The sequence below is a fragment of the Schistocerca serialis genome, chromosome 4 (assembly GCF_023864345.2).
Source record: "Schistocerca serialis cubense isolate TAMUIC-IGC-003099 chromosome 4, iqSchSeri2.2, whole genome shotgun sequence".
Lineage (NCBI taxonomy): Eukaryota > Metazoa > Arthropoda > Insecta > Orthoptera > Acrididae > Schistocerca > Schistocerca serialis.
The window spans coordinates 668,297,675-668,319,722 of NC_064641.1; positions in this window are offsets into that span (position 1 = coordinate 668,297,675).

Consider the following 22,048-nt stretch of genomic DNA (forward strand, 5'->3'; position numbering starts at 1 on the left):
TCGCTAGGGTTATCCCCCGCCCGTGTCTGCACCTCTTACGTACTTTTGATACCACGTCACGTGGCCGGAATGGCAAGAGGCGTCGTGGGCATTGATAATAATGTTTTGGCTTATAGTGTCTATCCAGGGTGATACCGTTAGGATGTTACAAACTTTCTATCAATTTGAGGTAAGTGTGCCTGGTTCGGAAAGAAACGAATCGAAAGGCACAAGTGAAAATCGTTCTGATACCTCTGACAACAGAATAAATAGTATTCTAGGCTTCATTACTTATTTCTGAAATTGTGTCCGACCCCATTTCTCTGGTACCCATTGTGGTACCGGTTATTATTAAACCCTCTTCAGTTACTATTATCCGAATTCCATGTACATGTATCTGTGCGACGCACATCATCTGTAGGGAATACTGAAGATTGGGATACAGCCCGTCGTCTTTGAGCAATGACGTCACAAGTTACCATAGATGCAAAGACGTAAAAGCATAGATTAATGTTAAGAAACAAATGATTGTAGTACAGAGAAAACAGATTGTGCAAGTATATCACGTACATCCATATATCGAATGTAATGTTACGTATATCACATTTGTCAGATTAGGAAAGCCTAGTATCCTATTCTTCAGTTGACCTATATAGATCAGTTGAAGGCAGGATACTAGTGCTACTGAAAGCAAAAAAAGCGACATACGTAACTTAGGCGTGGAGTACCTCATATACAAATTTTACGTATTCCGGTATTTTTGCTTTCGCTAGTACTAGTATCAGCTGAAGAATAGAATACTACTACCAGCAAAGGTGAAAAAATCGAAAAACGTAAGATTTATGTCCTGTACTTTAGTTGACCTTTATAGGTCAGCTGAAGAATAGGATATTAGTATTAGCGAGAAAAGCGACAAGCGTAAAATTTGTATCCTGTACTTCAGTTGACAGATGAGGTAAAGGATGCCAGTGTTACGTATGTCGCTATTTTTTTATGCTAGTACTATAATCCCATTCTTCAGCTGACCTACACAGTACAATATACGAATCAACTGTAGTGGAAACAGTAGCTGGAACGACTCACTATCAGACAAAGGTATAGTTCAAAACATGTATGGAAATGATTTAAAATTACGACAAGCGACACAAAGCATACTCAATATTTGTCTCTTAATAACACATTCATTTATCTCTATTTACGATCGTGATGCTTCGTCACAGAAGATAACCGATTTAATATCTGTGGCTCGCAAATAAACAAATTTATATGTGTGACTAAAATATGACGTCATTGGACAAATCGGAACAGTTGTATCCCATTCTTCAATTGACCCATCTGGTAACATAGGTAACATCTTAGGAGCGCCACGGTAGCGTTAGGACAGCAAGTGTTACAATCATGGGCGCGCGGTTGATTTGAATGTAGCGGTCTGTTATGGTCTTTATTGTTATAGATCTGGACCTTCATGCCCTCGTGAATAAGATCAGTAAAATCTAGAACAGACATAAAACGTCCTAGATACTCTTCTGGTAAGTGTACAAGTTTCTCGCGAATATCGAAAGGCAACATTGGTTTCACAATTCTTAATACATGTTTGTGAGAAATTGGCTCGTTTCAGTAACGATTATTGTTCAAATATTTCTCAGAGTACCTGCGGAGACCACCCTGTTTAGTACGGACAGGCTCTGGGTTGAAAACCTGTTTCTGCTATCTCTTGACCAATACTTAGACATAAATGCACTTCCAAACTGTTCGTAAGTTTGACACATTGACACAGTTCAGCAGTATCTGTGGCCCAGGAGCTACATTACCTTTCATGTAGCACGTGGTGAAACGGATGTCTTGCTGCTCAGTTCAAAACTACAGTAACACACCTCTGAATGCATTTAGGAACATAATTGGATGCACAGTATTTTTCTCTGGGCTACAGACTTTGAACTGTCATAGCTAGAGCAAGCTTTCCTGAAGCACAATAAGAGAGAGTGATGACGCAGTTGCTACTCCATATGGTACATAAGATGACGATAGGTTACGAGTTTGTGACGTTATCACATGTCGTACGATTCGCTGCAGTAGGACTGGCATAATAATCACATACTTTGACAGTCGGTGGGGAACTTAGAACAATGTTCCTGATCAAAGACAACTGTGGTTGTACGGTCATCCTTTGAGCAGTTTTTGGGTCACGCCATTCTGGTAAATGTTGGTTTAAAGTAAATTTTATCTGTTCTGATTAGGATTTTACTGATTTTCCAGCATCGTCTCACTCGGACATAGCGGCTGTGACAGTTTCATCTACAACACGCTCTAGCTGCGAATGTAATTTGTCACTCACCTCTACATCTTTTTGCGAAAGCCAGTGTGAAAAATCATCCACAATATGTTTGCACCGTTTATTTAACTCTTTTTGAGCCTTCACGACTTGTTCTGCGACAAAAAGTATCGAATTTACCTTCTGCACAGCGATATCTTTTAAACGTTTTTGATCTTCGTACAGATGTGTACAGCTACCGGAAAACCACGACAAACTGTAAGTGTGAAACATCATTTGCTAGAGTGTCGTACTTTAATGACAATGTGTTGAAATTAGCAGTCAGTTTCTCTATGTTACTAGATTGTTTTTTTCAAGTCATTGCTGTTATTGAAAATTTTTGAGTTGGTTTTGTAATTTTTTGGATTGGTTTTGTAACTCTTTGCATTGGTTTTGTAATTGTTTGGAGTGGTTATAAAATTGCGCGGTTTTTGTCGTCGCTCATTGTCTTAAAATTTTCTGGCAACAGAGCAATGAGATTATTTGCTTGATGGGCTACTTGTATTTTAGTTTCACGTGGAATATCGCCCATTGCAACATTTATTACCCGTGAAACATTATCATATATACACTACGTGAAAGATTACGTAAATGAGTATCATTCTTACACAGTGAATTATCTGTCATAATATCTGCATCAGTTTTAGGGTGCGAATCCAATTCGAGTTTCGAAACTCGTGCATTTTCAACTTCCATGTTAGCAAACTCGTTCTGGTCAACATTAAGCTCTACGGTACTATCTTTTGTGTAGTCGTTTTAGAAAGCTTGCCTGTTCTTACGATAAGATTAATGTAATTTAAAAACATTTTTGCACAAATTTTGAATATCTATGATCTGAAGAAATATCTTTTAGTAACAATATCCAACTCAGGAACGCTGATACAACAATGTAAAATAGCACGCGCCATTATTGATAAAACGTTATGGATTCATAGAAATTATTCCATTTCATCTTGGTGTGGTGGAACAGCAACCTTATTATTGCTACTGTTTAAAAAACAGTCGTAGGTTGCACAGCGTTATTTATTAACTCAATAACGACGCGTTTCATCTGGATAGGGCATCCTCAGGTTACCTAAAAGTATAAGGGGCGAAAGACATAAAAATTAATCCGACGTGGTCCTATCGTGGGCTACTATCAAAGCAAAATAAGCTCCAAACACCGACCGAATAAAATTCCCCCCTATACGAGGAAAAATTAAAAATTAATAAATAAAAGCGCCGGAATCAAGCATGAGTAGAGAAAGAAAGAGAAACCGAAAAATGTGTATTACTTCATAGAAGCGAAAACAGATATATCAGCGCAGAACAGGACCTCGCGCGCAAATTTTAAGCACAGCCGTACAATAGAACGGTGACACAGGCCTGTCCGTATTCACAAAGTGCATGCATATGAACGATAGGAGCTCAAACAAAATATTAGGCTAGTGGTAATGGCAGGCGCCATGCTGTGCTGCCGTCGGGTGTACAGTGTACAGCTTAAAATTCAGAAAAGCAATGGACAAATTGAGACGTAATTAAAAACATAATAGGGTATACGGGAATATACTCAATGCAGGATATGTTAGGGCGAAAGCTATGTACAGAGACATAGAAAACCCTTTTGATGAAAAGCAGCGTGCAAGAATAATGAAGTAAAATACGTAGAGCAATAAACTAAAGGTTAGACTACAAATATGAGGCTAGAAGATAACAACCCTAGAAAGATTCAATACAGTCAAATACATATGACAAGTGACCAAAGCCTGGTAATCAAAAACTATAAACTAATACATTGTTTAAAAATGGAAAACATGCAATCACAGAAAACTTGATTTTTGTCAAGTTGTTCACTGAGTAACACACGCCTCTCAACACGTGAATGTATAACAATTTCGATCTCTTCAAGCAAACTGAGTGTCTTTCCTTTGGGAGCGTGGCGTAAAACCTGTAAGTTCCCGAATGTAGGTGGGTAGTGTCCACTGCATTTAAGGTGCTCATTGAAGGCGGAGTTATGCGTAATATTCCCCTCCTTAGTGAATAAATGATTCTGAAACTTATTTTTAAAGGTCCTTACCATTAGGCTACTATAAGTTGCTTAACAATCTCAGCAATCGATCATACACACGGCCGAGGTAGTATATTTCTTTCTGAGGACGTTCACTGTGATTATATTGATACTGGATATTACTAGAGGTGGTATACTCTATTATTATACTTTGATCTTGAAAAAGTTTACCTATGGCAAAGGATACCTTTTTCTAAAATTTTGAGGCGCAGGCCTAAGAGTGGTTTATCGGTTTGGCTTTGATAGTACTCCAGGATACAACGAGGCCGGATTAATTGTAGTATCGTCCTCCCCTTATATTTTCAGGAAGCCTGATGATGTCCTATCAAGGCGAAGCACAATGCCGGTGCACGTACAGGTGTTTCGGAGCACACCATTCGTCGTATACTGTTGAACATGGAGCTCCACAGCAGACCGCCCCTACGTGTTCACACGTTGATCCAACGAATTCATCAATTACCACTGCAGTGAGCACGGGACCACTGGGATTCGACCATCGATCAATAGAAACAAGTCGGCTTTTCAGGCGACTCCATTTTGGTCGTCTGCACAAAGGCCGTCATCGAGATGAACGGCAGTTCGACATGTGCAACGCGCCACGGTCGCAAGCTGGTGGGAGCAGTATTGTGCTACTCGTATGTGAGACATCAACTGGGGTTGCATGGGACCTGTGACAGTAATCGAGGACACGCTGCAGTCCTTCATGCTTAATGTCTTCCCCGACGGCGATTTCATCTTTCAGCAGTATAATTGTCCGTGTACCGGAGGCAGAACCGTCTAAATTGGTTTGAGGAGCATTATAGTGAACTCACGTTGATGTCTTGGCGACCAAATTCACCTGAGTAAATCCTATGGAACCCATGCGGGCTGCTATCGTGCGCCATCACCGCGTACGCAGATCAGCGATCTGTTATTTACGCGAATTACATGATCTGTGCGTAAACAACTAATGCCACGTACCTCCGGAAACCTACAAACAAACTATCGTATCCTTGATAGGCAGAATCGGTGATGGATAAACAAATTTTTAAGCAGTTGGTCATAATGTTTCGGATCTTCAGTGCGTTTCGTAAGCATGGAAAAGGATAAAATTTAATGCAGCTGTTAGTAGACAACGATCTGAAACCAGAACTGTTTAACACTGAAAACCGCGCACTTAGTAACTTTATGTATATTACAGCCTAAGACAAAAAAGAAGAGGACGACGCACCACGGAGAAGTTATCCGAAAAGGGCGGAAATCGGTAGATGGCTACATCTACATACAAACATATGGATACAGATTCAGAAAAATTGCTCGACTTATTCAAGAGAAAGACCTTCAAATTAAGCAAGTCAACAAAGTGTTGGTGTACCTCTGGTCCTTATGCAAGCAGTTATTCGGCGTGACATTGATTGATACTGTTGATGGACGTCCTCCTGAAGGACATCCCGCCCAATTCTATTCAACTGGCTCTTAGACCGACAAAATCCCAATATTGTTCGAGGGCTCTGCTCCTTAATGCTCCAAATATTCTCATTTGGGCTGAGATCCAGCATCCTTGCTAACTATGGTTGGGTTTGGAAGCAGGAAGACAAGCTGTATGAATTCTCGACAAGTGCGGGCGGCCATTGTCTTTGTGAAAAGTACGCCCAGGACGACTTGCAATGAAGGCCAACAAAGTGGGGCGTAGAATATCGTCGAGGTGTTGCTGTGCTATAAGGGTGCCGCGGATGACAACGAAAGGGGTCCTGCTATGAAATGAAATGGTACCACAGACCATCACGCTTGGTTGTCGGGCCTTATGGCGGGCGACGATCAGGTTGGTTGGTTGGTTGGTTGGTGGGGGTTAAAGTGACCAGACTACAAAGGCTACCGGTCCCGGTCAGGTTTGTGTCCCATCACTGTCCGGGGCGTCTGCAGACACGTCTTTGTTAGTCATCTGTGTTCATTTCGAAGCGGGATTAATCACTGAAGGCCTACTGCAGTCAAAGAGATTTCAGGCCGAGTGTAGCCGACACCACTGGAAACGGTCTTGCTGGTGTACAGAGGTGGAAGCAGTCGGTTCAAGGGGCGCTTTGAGCTCGGCTCCTTTTCTGTGAGCACCCTACAAATGGACATTGTGCTCACTGAAGCACCAGTTGCACGTCGAATCGATGATTATGATCAGGGGCTCTGAGTGCCTCTCTGACGGTTGCTCGGTCCTCACGTTCTGTCGTCTCTCTAGGTCGACCGCTTTCTTCCTGACACTTTGTTTGGTCATGTTTCACCCATTCCTGCCAACATCGAGAAATAGTGGCATCACTCCTATTCAAACATCGAGAGATTCGCCGTTTATTTCAGCCGACGTCCTTGATGCCAACTGCACGTTCTCTCTCAAATGATGACATCTGTGTATAATTTTCACACGGTTGCCGGCGAGGCATGGTTACACGGGATGAAATTCGCAGAGACTTTAGACCTGGTGTCGACATATCCCCTGTTTACTATCCTTTCCAAATGGCTCTGAGCACTATGGGACTTAACATCTGTGGTCACCAGTCCCCTAGAACTTTGAACTACTTAAACCTAAGTAACCTAAGGACATCACACACATCCATGCCCGAGGCAGGATTCGAACCTGCGACCGTAGCTATTCTTTCCTGTTACGCGGTGAAATTCCGCCGCTACCTCAAAAATTGATCCATCTGCTTGCAAAGTTTACGGTTTTGCATTTTCGGTTGATACCTGTATGGATATCACTTTGTAACCAACTTGCATAACTTCTTCGTGATGCATCGTTCTTTTTGCCTTAGCATGTATTCAATAAGCAAGGAAAAGAATAAAATTTGATGCAACTCTTGCGAGATAACAATCTGAAACCAGAACTATTGAACACTGAACACCGTGCACTTATAACTTTATTTGTATTTTGTTCGACTTATATCATTTGTGAATGATTATCAGCCATAATACACTCCTGGAAATGGAAAAAAGAACACATTGACACCAGGGTGTCAGAGCCACCACACTTACTCCGGACACTGCGAGAGGGCTGTACAAGCAATGATCACACGCACGGCACAGCGGACACACCAGGAACCGCGGTGTTGGCCGTCGAATGGCGCTAGCTGCACAGCATTTGTGCACCGCCGCCGTCAGTGTCAGCCAGTTTGCCGTGGCATACGGAGCTCCATCGCAGTCTTTAACACTGGTAGCATGCCGCGACAGCGTGGACGTGAACCGTATGTGCAGTTGACGGACTTTGAGCGAGGGCTTATAGTGGGCATGCGGGAGGCCGGGTGGACGTACCGCCGAATTGCTCAACACGTGGGGCGTGAAGTCTCCACAGTACATCGATGTTGTCGCCAGTGGTCGGCGGAAGGTGCACGTGCCCGTCGACCTGGGACCGGACCGCAGCGACGCACGGATGCACGCCAAGACCGTAGGATCCTACGCAGTGCCGTAGGGGATCGCACCGCCACTTCCCAGCAAATTAGGGACACTGTTGCTCCTGGGGTATCGGCGAGGACCATTCGCAACCGTCTCCATGAAGCTGGGCTACGGTCCCGCACACCGTTAGGCCGTCTTCCGCGCACGCCCCAACATCGTGCAGCCCGCCTCCAGTGGTGTCGCGACAGGCGTGAATGGAGGGACGAATGGACACGTGTCGTCTTCAGCGATGAGAGTCGCTTCTGCCTTGGTGCCAATGATGGTCGTATGCGTGTTTGGCGCCGTGCAGGTGAGCGCCACAATCAGGACTGCCTACGACCGAGGCATACAGGGCCAACACCCGGCATCATGGTGTGGGAAGCGATCTCCTACACTGGCCGTACACCACTGGTGATCGTCGAGGGGACACTGAATAGTGCACGGTACATCCAAACTGTCATCGAACCCATCGTTCTACCATTCCTAGACCGGCAAGGGAACTTGCTGTTCCAACAGGACAATGCACGTCCGCATGTATCCCGTACCACCCAACGTGCTCTAGAAGGTGTAAGTCAACTACCCTGGCCAGCAAGATCTCCGGATCTGTCCCCCATTGAGCATGTTTGGGACTGGATGAAGCGTCGTCTCACGCGGTCTGCACGTCCAGCACGAACGCTGGTCCAACTGAGGCGCCAGGTGGAAATGGCATGGCAAGCCGTTCCACAGGACTACATCCAGCATCTCTACGATCGTCTCCATGGGAGAATAGCAGCCTGCATTGCTGCGAAAGGTGGATATACACTGTACTAGTGCCGACATTGTGCATGCTCTGTTGCCTGTGTCTATGTGCCTGTGGTTCTGTCAGTGTGATCATGTGATGTATCTGACCCCAGGAATGTGTCAATAAAGTTTCCCCTTCCTGGGACAATGAATTCATGGTGTTCTTATTTCAATTTCCAGGAGTGTAGTTACACGAGGATTCCCTTACAACAGACGCAGGATATGTGAATGGTCTTTTAAACAATACGTATTGTGATGGATGTGTAAGAAGAAATAATTTTAGTAAACAGAGAAAGAGAATAAGATTTAAAATGTTCTTCGTCGCATTTTAATTTCTTTTGATCCATTGTACAATGAACAGTTGTTATTCATACGGAACTGAAAATACTAAATGAAAACTATTTTGTGAAGATAATGAAGAGGCAAAGAATTGGTAAACGAAAAGGTAACTGGATTGGCACAGGAAAAGCAGAGTGGAATCCCGTTGTGAGTGACAGATTTGGATTGTCACATGTTTAGTAACTTGCAGGCTCATCATATATGAAGAGTTTGAAATGATATAATTTAATGCCAGTGCATCTTTATTGGTTTCATTCGCAACGATCCTTTCATTTCACTCGAAGTAAATCAAAGAGTGCAGCGAAGCACAACCAGTTCGCATGCACCTATGAAGTTTCAGCTTCGCGCAGTAATCTTTTTTGGGTCATTTACTTTGTTTTCCCATTGGACTGTGATCTGGGTGATATTTGGAGTCTTGTACTTAGTTCTCAGTGATGTAGGATGTATGCTGGAAACTTGACATTTGAAGTAGCTCGTTCCTAAATTGAAACTTCGAACACTGCCGCAGCTTCAGATGTTCCCCAACTATCGAATGGTGCAGAGGTATCTTCGGTAGACTTGGTTAATTAGCTGTCAGATGCAGTCCGCTACTAAGGAACTTTAATCATTAATACTTCACTTGTTAAAAAGAGGGAAAGACCTTATGAACCAGCATGATGTAGAATCGATGTGCAACAGTAAGAGTACAGCTTTACTTTATATGTGTGTGATTCAGTTGCCGGTTCTGTAAGCTTTGTGATGATAATTCTTTTAATTATGGACAAAAGTAACGAACATGTATATTCTGAGCCTACCACGAGGAAGTTAACTTTTTTTCATTACATCACGCTACTGTAAATAAATTGTAAAAAATCATTCTGGGTGAGATCTTATGATTATGAATTCACTAGAATATCTGATGTGATAAGAATTATACTACCGGTACCACTTTGAATGGCTTGTCAATGTGCTCATTTTTAGTGATTAAATTTTGAAAACGTTCTGCTTGCTGTTGTAGTGAGAACTACCTGTGTGTATGTTTGATTTAGTACCTATAGAACAAAATGTGTTGAGGCGAACTGGACATGGCAGTTGTCATATATACACGCCGCCCCCCCCCCCCCCCCCCCAACGGGAATCAGTAATCAGTAGACTTTACTTTTATTTCCGCGGAACATTGTGTTATTTCCGAAAGATATTTCTTAGGTAAGGTACTATCTTTCAGCAGTTGATCCGGTGGTGCCGTTTTCTTCTTTTGTCTGATGGAGGTGAGATAGCCATCTTACGTTTTCTGGACGCCATAGAAGATGGCACCATCCAAGATGGGAGCATATATATTCTGAGTCGCTACTACGCCGTACTCTGAATTAACTTTGTGTCTGAATAAATAGGCGCAACAGACGAGTTCTGAAGAAAAATACGACACCCTATTGCGAACTGAGATATCAACTGCGAATGAATAGTTGGATTGTTAACCTAATTAACACCTTCCGCATTATTTATTTGCATTAATCAAAACTCACATATTTCACTGTTGTGAATGCTTCGGTACCACTAAAAGTTTAGTAGATGGTATATTACCCAATCCACAATATGTCATGGGCAGAAGTTAGAAAGCATGGTTTTTCCTCATTTCTATCAGCAAATCAAGCTGTAGGAATCAAGGTCATTAACAGTATTTTAGATCACTTAACAGTAATTAACAAAGTTATAGCAAGTTATAAAATCTCATATTGTGAGTTAACATACTGTCATAAATTTCAACAAAATGTATAACTTAATTCTCGTGATTGCATTATTACACTTCCACAGATATATTGGGGAAAATATCTATGTTGCAATTAAAACCAATAATTGATTAGCTTATCAGTCATATGATGTATTTAAGATGAGTTGTGAGCTTCATGTATCATGTCAGTAACAAAAAACCAATTATATCGGCTGTAATTAACGTTTTCACTAATGATTCTCGAACATTCTGGTGTAAATACTATTTATTTTCAGTCATTTTGATACCACGAAATCACCACACAAAAATTTAACCTGAAATTTCGTTTTGGCATTGTCTACTGTACCTCAAACAAATTTCCACACAAGAGACAAAATAACAATATTTAGAAACGTATTCAGAATGAATCATCATTTATTGTCTTCAAAATCATACTAACAGTTTCTTATAAATCATTAACTTTTCGTTATGAATCAGAAAATGTAATTGTTTTTGACAATAGGCCAAAGAACATATATAGTTAAGATAGGATATATATTGATTTGTTCAAAGCATTTGAAGTCAGTCAAAGTTTGGCGAATGTAATGACACAAAGTCTGTAACAGCTGCCGTTTTGTCAATCGTGTTGATAGAAAACAGTTTATGTGTGAACATCCTCGTAAACGCTTACTGAAAATATATCTGCTGTTAAAAGAACACATCAGTGTACTGGAAAATATTATTTTGACATCCAAGTTTTCATCACATTCAAAGCCAAAGCTAATTTTCTATATACATCCCCTAAAGGTCCTTATTGGCGGAGGAGATTCGACGGTTCAAAGCTAAGTGTTTCACCGCTAAAACTACATCACTCTCATACTACGATGGATCTCTGATAATGAGAAGTATTTTAGCCAGAACTGCAGTTGGAGTAAAATTAGAGTCAGTATTACAGGATGAACCTTAAATTACAGCACTTCAAAAAGAAAAAATGGGTCTCACTTTCATGAACTCGAATCGCTACCACTTCAGGTACGAGTTTCCGTGGGATTTCGTGAAAGTTGCGACAAACGATTCGGTTACAAATACAAGAGCAGGTATTTACAACGGCGTTACTTTGTGTTTATAAATAATAGTGCTAAAACTACAGTACTTGGGTTTGCATTTGTGAGTTTTCTGACGTATGGCTCTTGCATATGTTGATAGCCTGTTAGCTGAGTGATTACGTTTTTTGTAGTGATAATAAGTACTGAACGCCAGATAAAGCTTGTTGTGCGTCGGTTACGCGTTTTTCTTTCCTGGCGGCACAGCATAAAGCCTAGTGTGACAAGTTTAACTGGGATGAAACTAAAATTAAGGGTACCATTCTTCTCGTGCCGTCTTTTGCAGAACCCTGGCTGACGTTAACGCTCTCTCCTCTAGCGAGTAGCATGCTCAATTGTTACGAGCTTCATTGGTGGCTATCTCGTTACGGGAAGGCGCATTTATGAGATCGTGTCTTTTGAATATTCAAGTGCCAAACATGTCTGTTACTAAAACCGTCATATATACCCATGTATTGCCAGTTTTAAGATCGTGAAGTATCTCTCCAAATAAAGCACTTTCTAAGCTTGGTTAAATAATTAAGAAAATAATCATTCCCTTCTCAAGCCAAAAATTTTGCAGTAGGTCCTTAATGTTAAGCAAGGTTATACATTGTTTGCCATATTAACGGTAAGTGCTACACTTTTCGTGTAAGGTCCTTGCAGAATCTTGAACATGTGACATTATGAGCGGGTAGTTCAATATGAACCTTTGCAAAAAGTGTCCCAGGACAGGTTTCATTATATCTGAGTTTGCAGTACTAACAAAGAACAAATGTTGTTTTTATATTACTCGGTATGTGTGTGTCCTTGAAATGACCTTGGTCAAGTTTCCGCGCAAACTCACTTGATGGCAGGGCTGTGCTAGGCAACACATTGTTTGGCTTCTCAGTGCATTAATTACGATGACACAATGGGTGCTTACTGTTAGCAAAGAGTGAATATTAAGTTTTGCTTTAATCTCGGGAAAATACCAAGTGAAACATGGGCAACGATAAAGCAAGGATATGCAGGCGAGGTACTTTCAATACGACGTTTTCGATGGCACAAAAGGTTTCTTGAAGTGCAGGGAGATCCCAGAGCTGATCTTTCGTCTACAGCACGTACTGATGCAAACGTGGAGGGAGTAAAGCAGTTATTGCAAGAAGACCGTCATGTAACAGTGCGTGAGTCACCAGAAGAACTTAATTTGAATCTTGATGTGTGTCATAATATTTTCCGCAAAGATTTAGCGAAACGGAAACTTAACACGAAACTCGTCCCTCACACACTGCCAGACTAATTGAAAGAGGGAAGACGAAGTATTTCTCCTGAGCTACTGGAGAGAGCCAAACGTGATCCCATATTTCCGTCAAAGATTATTGCTAGTCATGGAAGTTGGTGCTACCAGTATGACTCTCACACGAAACATCAAAGTGCTGAATGGCGGAGTCCTGGATCACCGGCCTCGAAAGAAGTCAAACGACTACCTTCAAGAACAAAGACTGTATTGATCGAAATCTTTGATAGTAAAGGATTAGTTCTCCATGATTTTGTTTCTCCAGGTCAAACAGCGAACCAGACTCTTTAGACCGAAGTCTTGAAATGTTTGCGACAAGCAATTCGAAGTCACCGCCCTGATTTGTGACATTCTCATGACGTGTTCTTACTGCATGACATCGCAAGACCCCATTCATTCGCTTTATGTGTTACCGAGTATCTGGTCAGACATTCTGTTATTAACATCCCACATGCGCCATTTTTTTTTGTTTCCGTGAGTGCAAAGGCGACTGAAAGGAAAGCTTCATGAAGATATCGTAGACATCCAATGGACGGTGATAAATGAGCTTTCAAGCATTACAGTTGAAAATTTCCCTTCTTGCTTTGAAGACCTCCAGAAAAGTTGGCATCTATGTATATATAGCCAAGGGGACTACTTTGATAGGAGCTAGGATAATTACTTGGTAAGTATAATTTCCTAATTATTAAAAAAAAACCTGAACTGGAACTTTTCTGACAAATGTAGTATATGACGAACTTGTTGAAAATTAAACCCTATTTGTAACCACAATATTGAAAGTTATTTTTATTATATTATATATTTATTACATTATTATAATTTATAGTTTACAAAAATATAACATTTGAAAATATCATATAATTCATACTTATGATACGCCAAATTAAAGCTGATGATTCCAGCGATTATGAAAACAAGTTACTTTGACTTTTAAACCAATTTGTTGATAATTATAAATAACTGATTCTTTTATATATAGTCAGTGCCGTAACTACAACCTCCTACACACGAACACATTTTGTATAATCTACATGAGCGCACATAGTGTGTGTGTGTGTGTGTGTGTGTGTGTGTGTGTGTGTGACCGTCTCTTTAAAGGACTGTGCACAGTGGGGCTCACGGTCTCTTGTAGTTCAGCCGTGAGGGCAATAGGTTGGAGAGTGGTACAACGCGAAAGATAGCGTTCGTGGGACTTAGAATATTTTTGTGGAGATGAGTTGACGCTTGGAAGGCTTTCTCAACTTTGAATTTGGTCGGCCTTAGAATTTTCAAGTCGCTTTCAGTGAATGATGTGTTTGCAGCCATGCGTAGTTTATTGTTATTTATTCTTAAGTAGCTGTTTAGGTGCAGCTGTGAACTTTGGTAATTTACTGCGTTTCATATTTTCCAATTATGTGATGAACTTCTTTTGTATTAGTTGTAATAATCTCGATTAATTCGTACTGTAGATTATGCTGCATGTGTTACAGGAATTTCGTTCCAACGAATATTGAGAGATTGCTCCTGCCATTCACGATTTAATGCCCAGCTTTACGCACTTATTCTGCACATGCTACTGTCTGAAAATTCTATGAGTGCACTACTTAGTCAATGTATTATTGCGTCAAATAATATTAAACGATTTCTAAACTTCCCAAGGCCACCGTTCACACATTTACATGCAAACTTTTGTAATAAACATTTGACTCCTACTTTAAAACATCTGGTTCCGCTTACGCTACTATCGTTTGAACAGTATTTAAGCTGTTGCACCTTTCATTTATTTATTTACTAGTTGACGAATCTGGAATTGCCTGGATATTAATTCTGCAAAGAAATAAAAACAGAAAATGAATTGTGTTTTTAGTAAAGTATCGAAAAAATTTCATTACGAAGAAATATGTATGATGCGCAAATGTATAAGTACAGTACACAAATCAATATACATGATCCCTGACACTTTCTGTATGCTGGGTGCAGCTGCTTCGCGTGTTTTCAACGCGATTTTGTAAACGTCCCTATGACAACGTCTCTTCCTAGATCTGTAGACGGATATCGGTTTCGCCCACAGCCGTTTGCGCTTCGAAACTGAAAGCTGTCAAAAGTTCTGGCAGGTGTCAGGGATTTCCTGAAGTTGACTCGACAGTACTGAATAAATTAATTAAAGCTTCGCGGATGGTACGGCATTTTTGTTGTATCTCCGCATTTATCATATCATATCTGTTGAACTGTGTGTGGTACAAAGCCATAATTTTGTAGGTACATTTAGCGTCATATTTGAATACTGCTTGCGATATTTACAACCAATAGAGTTAGTAGCACAGAAGTAACAAATTTAAACGTCAAGCATGATGCGGCAGTTTCTCACGCATCTCGTTGTTTATGACGTCATATCTCCTAAACTATAATAGATAGATCGTCCTTACCCCTACAGCGGTTGTCGCCTGGCAGTAAGGTTCAAATGGCTCTTAGCACTATGGGACTTAACATCTGAGGTCATCAGTCCCCTAGACTTAGAACTACTTAAACCTAACTAATCTAAGGACATCACACACTTCCATGCCCGAGGCAGGATTCGAACCTGCGTCCGTAACAGCAGCGCGGTTCGAGACTGAAGCGCCTAGAACCGCTCGGCCACACCAGCCGGCTGGCAGTAAGGGATACGTGTATTAAGTGTAGCTGAAATTGGTACAGTGGTTTAGGAGTAGATGTGGAGCACGCGCACTTATACACATGCGCACACACACACACACACACACACACACACACACACACACACACACACACATTTTTGTATTGTAATTCGCTAAATTGTTGTTCTACTATGAAACGGTTTGATGTTTACTTGAATTAAGATTCGAGGTCAAAGATAACGGCGAAAGGCCACCTGTACAGACTTCAGCGAGCCATACAAAAAGTTCAGGCTATGCATTGCCCACACTGATATTATTTTTGTACTATCCCACTCGTTTAGGGATACAGCTGGTGACTAGCAGCCAGGAACAACGTTGCAATCATACGGTGAGTCTAATGGCGTCCTGTATTCAGTAATTATGTAGGTAGCAAAGCTCCCAAACATTCAGATTCCTAGACACTTGCACTGAGCTAAGTTTAAAGAATTGTTGCACTCTGGTTAGTAGGAATGTTAGCATCATTTCTACAGCAATGATAGATGTTAAATGCCCGTTACGGTCCAGTGTGCTTATTTAGGATTTTGAAATAGCTGTGAGCAGGAGATCCCTTTGCCCCTCTTTATTTTAGTTTCCACGAGAATCGACAGGAACACGAACATCCGTGAAACAGATTGTATGAAAACAGGAAAATAGCTGATAACCTTGTAGGATGATCCGCTGTGCAAACCTATTTCACATGCGATTGGTGATTAATTTGTTACTGCAGTACGTGAGTATGTCGCAGTTTTTATGCAGTTGTTAGACATTTTATTCGTTTAAAAGAGCGATACGAACAAAGATGTAGCAGGATGTACCACAATAAGTTTGAATTCATTATTGATACGGATGGGTGAAAGCGTTCGTGCATGGTTTGATCTTTCGATGATTGTTTACTGGATTCTCAGTAATTGGTTTCGCCAGTGCAAGTAATCTGTTGCTCCTAGAAAGCAGTGCCATAGATCTCTGGATGAGAATATAATTATTAAGCAAGACAAAACGAAGATTGTTAAAATCCGAGTAACGAGTGTGGCTGCCCCAGTTCGCGCTTAAGTGTCTGGGATGCTGAAGGGGAACCTATTATTTCCGAGAGGTTGGAGCGCGCCACTTAAGAGTTGGCACGCCTGCCAAGTCGGCCGTATTAACTCCTTGACAAAATGGAACCGTGCCCGATGAATAATGACTCGGAACATTCAGCCCCGGAGGGAACCATTACTCAAGGAATGTCGCAGAATTGGGAGAGGGTGGATTTAATGACCTTCTTGATTGTTGTGTCGTCAGTAGCTCCTGTGTTAATTGATATGAGATTTGGAAGAGATAATGCTGAACTTTCACTGTGGGGCTATTGGTCTGGAGTCCAAGACGAATCGAAGGAGAGAACGGAACTAGTGAATATGTGTCGCATGAATGTGTTAAGAAAGTACTGCAGCTTCGACAGACACCTATTTTAGCTGTTTTCTCAGCTTTAAATGTTGTCGAAGAACAAGCTATGTGAATTAAGTTTTCATATGATAACTTAATAGAGCTGAAAGCAAAAAGTAGCAAATAAGTGGCAGTAGGAAAAAAAATAACATAAAAAAAACGTGAAATATGTCAAACACAAGTAATTCCTTTCTTCTAAAGTTTTTCGTTCCATATAAAGCAATGAACTGTAGAGAAATCCTTACTAGTTCCAGATGAGAAACTATCAGCTATACCACAGGCGACACTGGTACGTAAGCAATAGTATATGCTATTATGGAATATATTTTGTTAAAATGTTATGAAATAAATGACCATAACCGTAAAACTGTGTGTAATCTCAATGACATTACTTGTTATATAACAATAAAGGGCTGGTGAAAGCGGGGCATATACAGGTGGAAAATGAAGTAAAATTTTATTTGCTCAAGGAAAAATCCCTTCAAAACGTATTTATCTCATTATAGCCGACATAATCGTCTTGAGAGAGAGTCAGCATTGGTATTGATATTTTAGATGGTTCGTCTCAGCTCCATATTTGTAATTACATGACATATTTCGATCACTCTGGATCGTGTTCACATCTAAACAGTTGCGTCAATAAGCCATCTTGTCTGCTGAGAACCACATATCAGAGTCTCTGATATGTGGTTCTGAATAGACAAGACGGGTTGCTAACAATACATGAGATTTTCTTATTTGTTGAGCAAACACAGATCCATAAAGTGAGACTTCAGCGCAACCTGGATATCTAAGAGCTGAAATTTGCAGTCCTGCGCAGTCGACAACCAAATTATGTGATCGGTGTCTGTCAACGAGTGGATCAGGGGACGAGGGAAATCGAGTGAATTCAAAGTTCAGAAACTAGCCATGACTCTATAATCGGGAGATGAAGATCAAAGACTAAAGCCTCAGTTTGGTTTGATCTCGGTGCCGATTCGATGTCGAGGGATTTCTGTGGAATAAGGTAAAGGCATTACATTAAATAAGTTACAGAGATATGACAGAGACCGCTTAAGGACACAAGAAAAGCACACCATCATAATTCCGCTAGGAGGTAGGAATCCATCGAATGGAATGGCTTCCAGTATCGTCATATGAACCCTATTGAGCATGCTGGGCGTGTGTGTCCTTGAAGTGACAGTATTGTGAATAGGTTCGTCTCGACACCACGACAAAGAGGATGCAAGCACGGAATAGAGCAGTGCAGTATTGAACGTACCCGCAGCGGATTTAGCTTTGACAGATGTGCAAAGATGAGCAAATTCGGACCGACTGCCTTGATTTTGATAACTTTCTTCAGCAAGATAACGCTTGTTCTTCCACTCCCGGGCCCCCTTTCAACCTAAGCTCACACGATTTAGCAGATATGCAGGCAGTGCAAACGTTTTGTTGCGCAAACTGTTGTACCCTTATCGTTTTCTGAGACTGGTCTCCGATGTCCTATTGACGTGGCCTTACCACTTTCGTCAACTTAAGCAAACCTGCTGGTCACGCCTTAATACTCCTCGCTGCCTTAGTAACAGCAAGTGGGGCGCAGACCGCTCTACACTGTTGCGTCTTGACAAAGCTCTGATACTGGGTATGGGAGTCTGTGGAGTCCGACTTGCGACAGGTGCCCTTAGACAGCCCTGGACAGCGTACTCGTGGAGCCCCTCCAGTACAGATCATTAGCCAACATCTGCTGCTCAACTGCTGCTTGCCTGAGCATCAGAACTACCATGTCCTTTTCCTAGTAGGGGGATCCGCCTCCCACAACAGTGGCCCAGAACTGGAGTCACGACCTTAGTTCCAACTTCCCCCACTGTCGCCTCTTGTCAGGGATCAATCGCATATGCCCCCATTGTCCGTACCCCGCCCTCGGATCTGTTTCTGTTTTGGACCGAAAGACTATTGACCCCATGGCTTCTCCCCGCCTATTTCTGGCCGTCCTTGATGCAGAGCGGTATAGTAGCCCTAGGGCTAGCATACGACCTCAAGGCAACTGATTGGTTTCAAGTTTTACCCGTGAATGTGGTTTCTGCTCCTCTGTGGATTAGGGCACATTAGCCGCGCCGGCTCTTTAATGGATTGGAAGGACGCTTCTTCGCCTGCTCCAGCATAGGGGGCCCGTGACTACCCTTGCTTGTCTGGCCTAGCCCCTGTCCTTCTTACACGTTCAACTCTCCTTTTTCTTATCTGCTGTTGATTTACTGTCTTGTCTTTGATGTTTTGTTTCCTGAGATTTTGTGAACTTGAGAAAAACCGATCGGATGCAGAGTGAGCGTCTCCCATCGCTTAACGTGTCCTGGAGGCTTCAGGGTGCTTTCTGGGTGGAGAAACTAACCCACGTTTACCCTATTACCCTGTCTCTTTTCTACTTACTTCTATCTCTTTGTTTTATTGATTCTCAGTTACAGTCAGGATCATCCGTATTTGTTTTCTGTGACCTTCCTCTCTGAGGACTCTTCCCGGTTTGATACATATACGTATGCAGTTCTTGTCAGTTTCTAATACCCTGCAATGTTATTTTTCAACTTGAACCTAATTGATGTTTTTTTGTCAATGAATGTAGCAATAGCTGCATTCCTGTGTTTCCATTTTAATGTGTAAGGTGTTTTTGTTCGAATTTTGTACCAAATGATAGTTTGCAACCGAAACTGTTAGTACAGTAAAAGAGCCAAATACAGTTTTGTGTTATGAATTTGTGAGACTTTTATTATAACCCAAACCTAACATCTTTATAATGCAGCGTTTTGGTACGATTACAAGAACAATATAGTTTCGGTTGTAACTCGAATATGCCAGTTCTACGTATTATACTATACACTAGAAAAGGGCTACACAGCCGAAACTGCAGTTGAGAGTAATACTAAGTAAAAGGATATTTTAATCGAAGTGTGAGCCAATTCGGCAATCACTGTCGTTAAGAAAATGTGCTACGGAACTACAAATAACATGTGAAAACATCAAAACCTTATTCAAGAAGACTGATCGTCCACCTGCTTAATGTACACTCCTGGAAATGGAAAAAAGAACACATTGACACCGGTGTGTCAGACCCACCATACTTGCTCCGGACACTGCGAGAGGGCTGTACAAGCAATGATCACACGCACGGCACAGCGGACACACCAGGAACCGCGGTGTTGGCCGTCGAATGGCGCTAGCTGCGCAGCATTTGTGCACCGCCGCCGTCAGTGTCAGCCAGTTTGCCGTGGCATACGGAGCTCCATCGCAGTCTTTAACACTGGTAGCATGCCGCGACAGCGTGAACGTGAACCGTATGTGCAGTTGACGGACTTTGAGCGAGGGCGTATAGTGGGCATGCGGGAGGCCGGGTGGACGTACCGCCGAATTGCTCAACACGTGGGGCGTGAGGTCTCCACAGTACATCGATGTTGTCGCCAGTGGTCGGCGGAAGGTGCACGTGCCCGTCGACCTGGGACCGGACCGCAGCGACGCACGGATGCACGCCAAGACCGTAGGATCCTACGCAGTGCCGTAGGGGACCGCACCGCCACTTCCCAGCAAATTAGGGACACTGTTGCTCCTGGGGTATCGGCGAGGACCATTCGCAACCGTCTCCATGAAGCTGGGCTACGGTCCCGCACACCGTTAGGCCGTCTTCCGCTCACGCCCCAACATCGTGCAGCCCGCCTCCAGTGGTGTCGCGACAGGCGTGAATGGAGGGACGAATGGAGACGTGTCGTCTTCAGCGATGAGAGTCGCTTCTGCCTTGGTGCCAATGATGGTCGTATGCGTGTTTGGCGCCGTGCAGGTGAGCGCCACAATCAGGACTGCATACGACCGAGGCACACAGGGCCAACACCCGGCATCATGGTGTGGGGAGCGATCTCCTACACTGGCCGTACACCACTGGTGATCGTCGAGGGGACACTGAATAGTGCACGGTACATCCAAACCGTCATCGAACCCATCGTTCTACCATTCCTAGACCGGCAAGGGAACTTGCTGTTCCAACAGGACAATGCACGTCCGCATGTATCCCGTACCACCCAACGTGCTCTAGAAGGTGTAAGTCAACTACCCTGGCCAGCAAGATCTCCGGATCTGTCCCCCATTGAGCATGTTTTGGACTGGATGAAGCGTCGTCTCACGCGGTCTGCACGTCCAGCACGAACGCTGGTCCAACTGAGGGGTCAGGTGGAAATGGCATGGCAAGCCGTTCCACAGGACTACATCCAGCATCTCTACGATCGTCTCCATGGGAGAATAGCAGCCTGCATTGCTGCGAAAGGTGGATATACACTGTACTAGTGCCGACATTGTGCATGCTCTGTTGCCTGTGTCTATGTGCCTGTGGTTCTGTCAGTGTGATCATGTGATGTATCTGACCCCAGGAATGTGTCAATAAAGTTTCCCCTTCCTGGAACAATGAATTCACGGTGTTCTTATTTCAATTTTCAGGAGTGTATTTTAGACCGCCGGATATGGAAATGTGCCATTAATAAAATATTGTACTATTATGTTACTAGTTCGGATCAGAACTGCAGTGAAAAGCTCTGGAATAGCTGTACTTGCTCATGGCGTCATGTAAAAGGTCTTCCGCGTCTGATGATGATCTGCTGCGGTTGAATCTGGTTGCGAAACTGAGTCATCGTATGTGTGGTTTAATTTGACTTCGACTACACTTGCAGTATGGCTTGGTGGCTTAAATGGCAACGGCCAGACTGGGAAACCAAATGCCCGGAATTCAGTCTGCAGTTAATACTAGGATTTATCCCTCTCACTTATCGGTTCTTCCAGCACTGTCCTATAATGAGAGTAAAATAAGGCATGCCGAGCATCAGACTGATTTGTGACTGGATACAGGATTCCTTGCAGAAAGAACTCAACACTTCTCGCTTAACGGAAAAAATAGACAAATGCAACCTTCAAGAATACCCCAACGCTAAGATGTAGCCATTACAATTTGCGCTGCACAGGGATATTCGTAAGTACTCGCACGGTTTTAGAAGATAACTGCGAAAACTAAGAGGCATACAGAAGATAAACACATGTCAGTGGACAGAGAATCTTCCGAATTTTTCAATTCACATTCT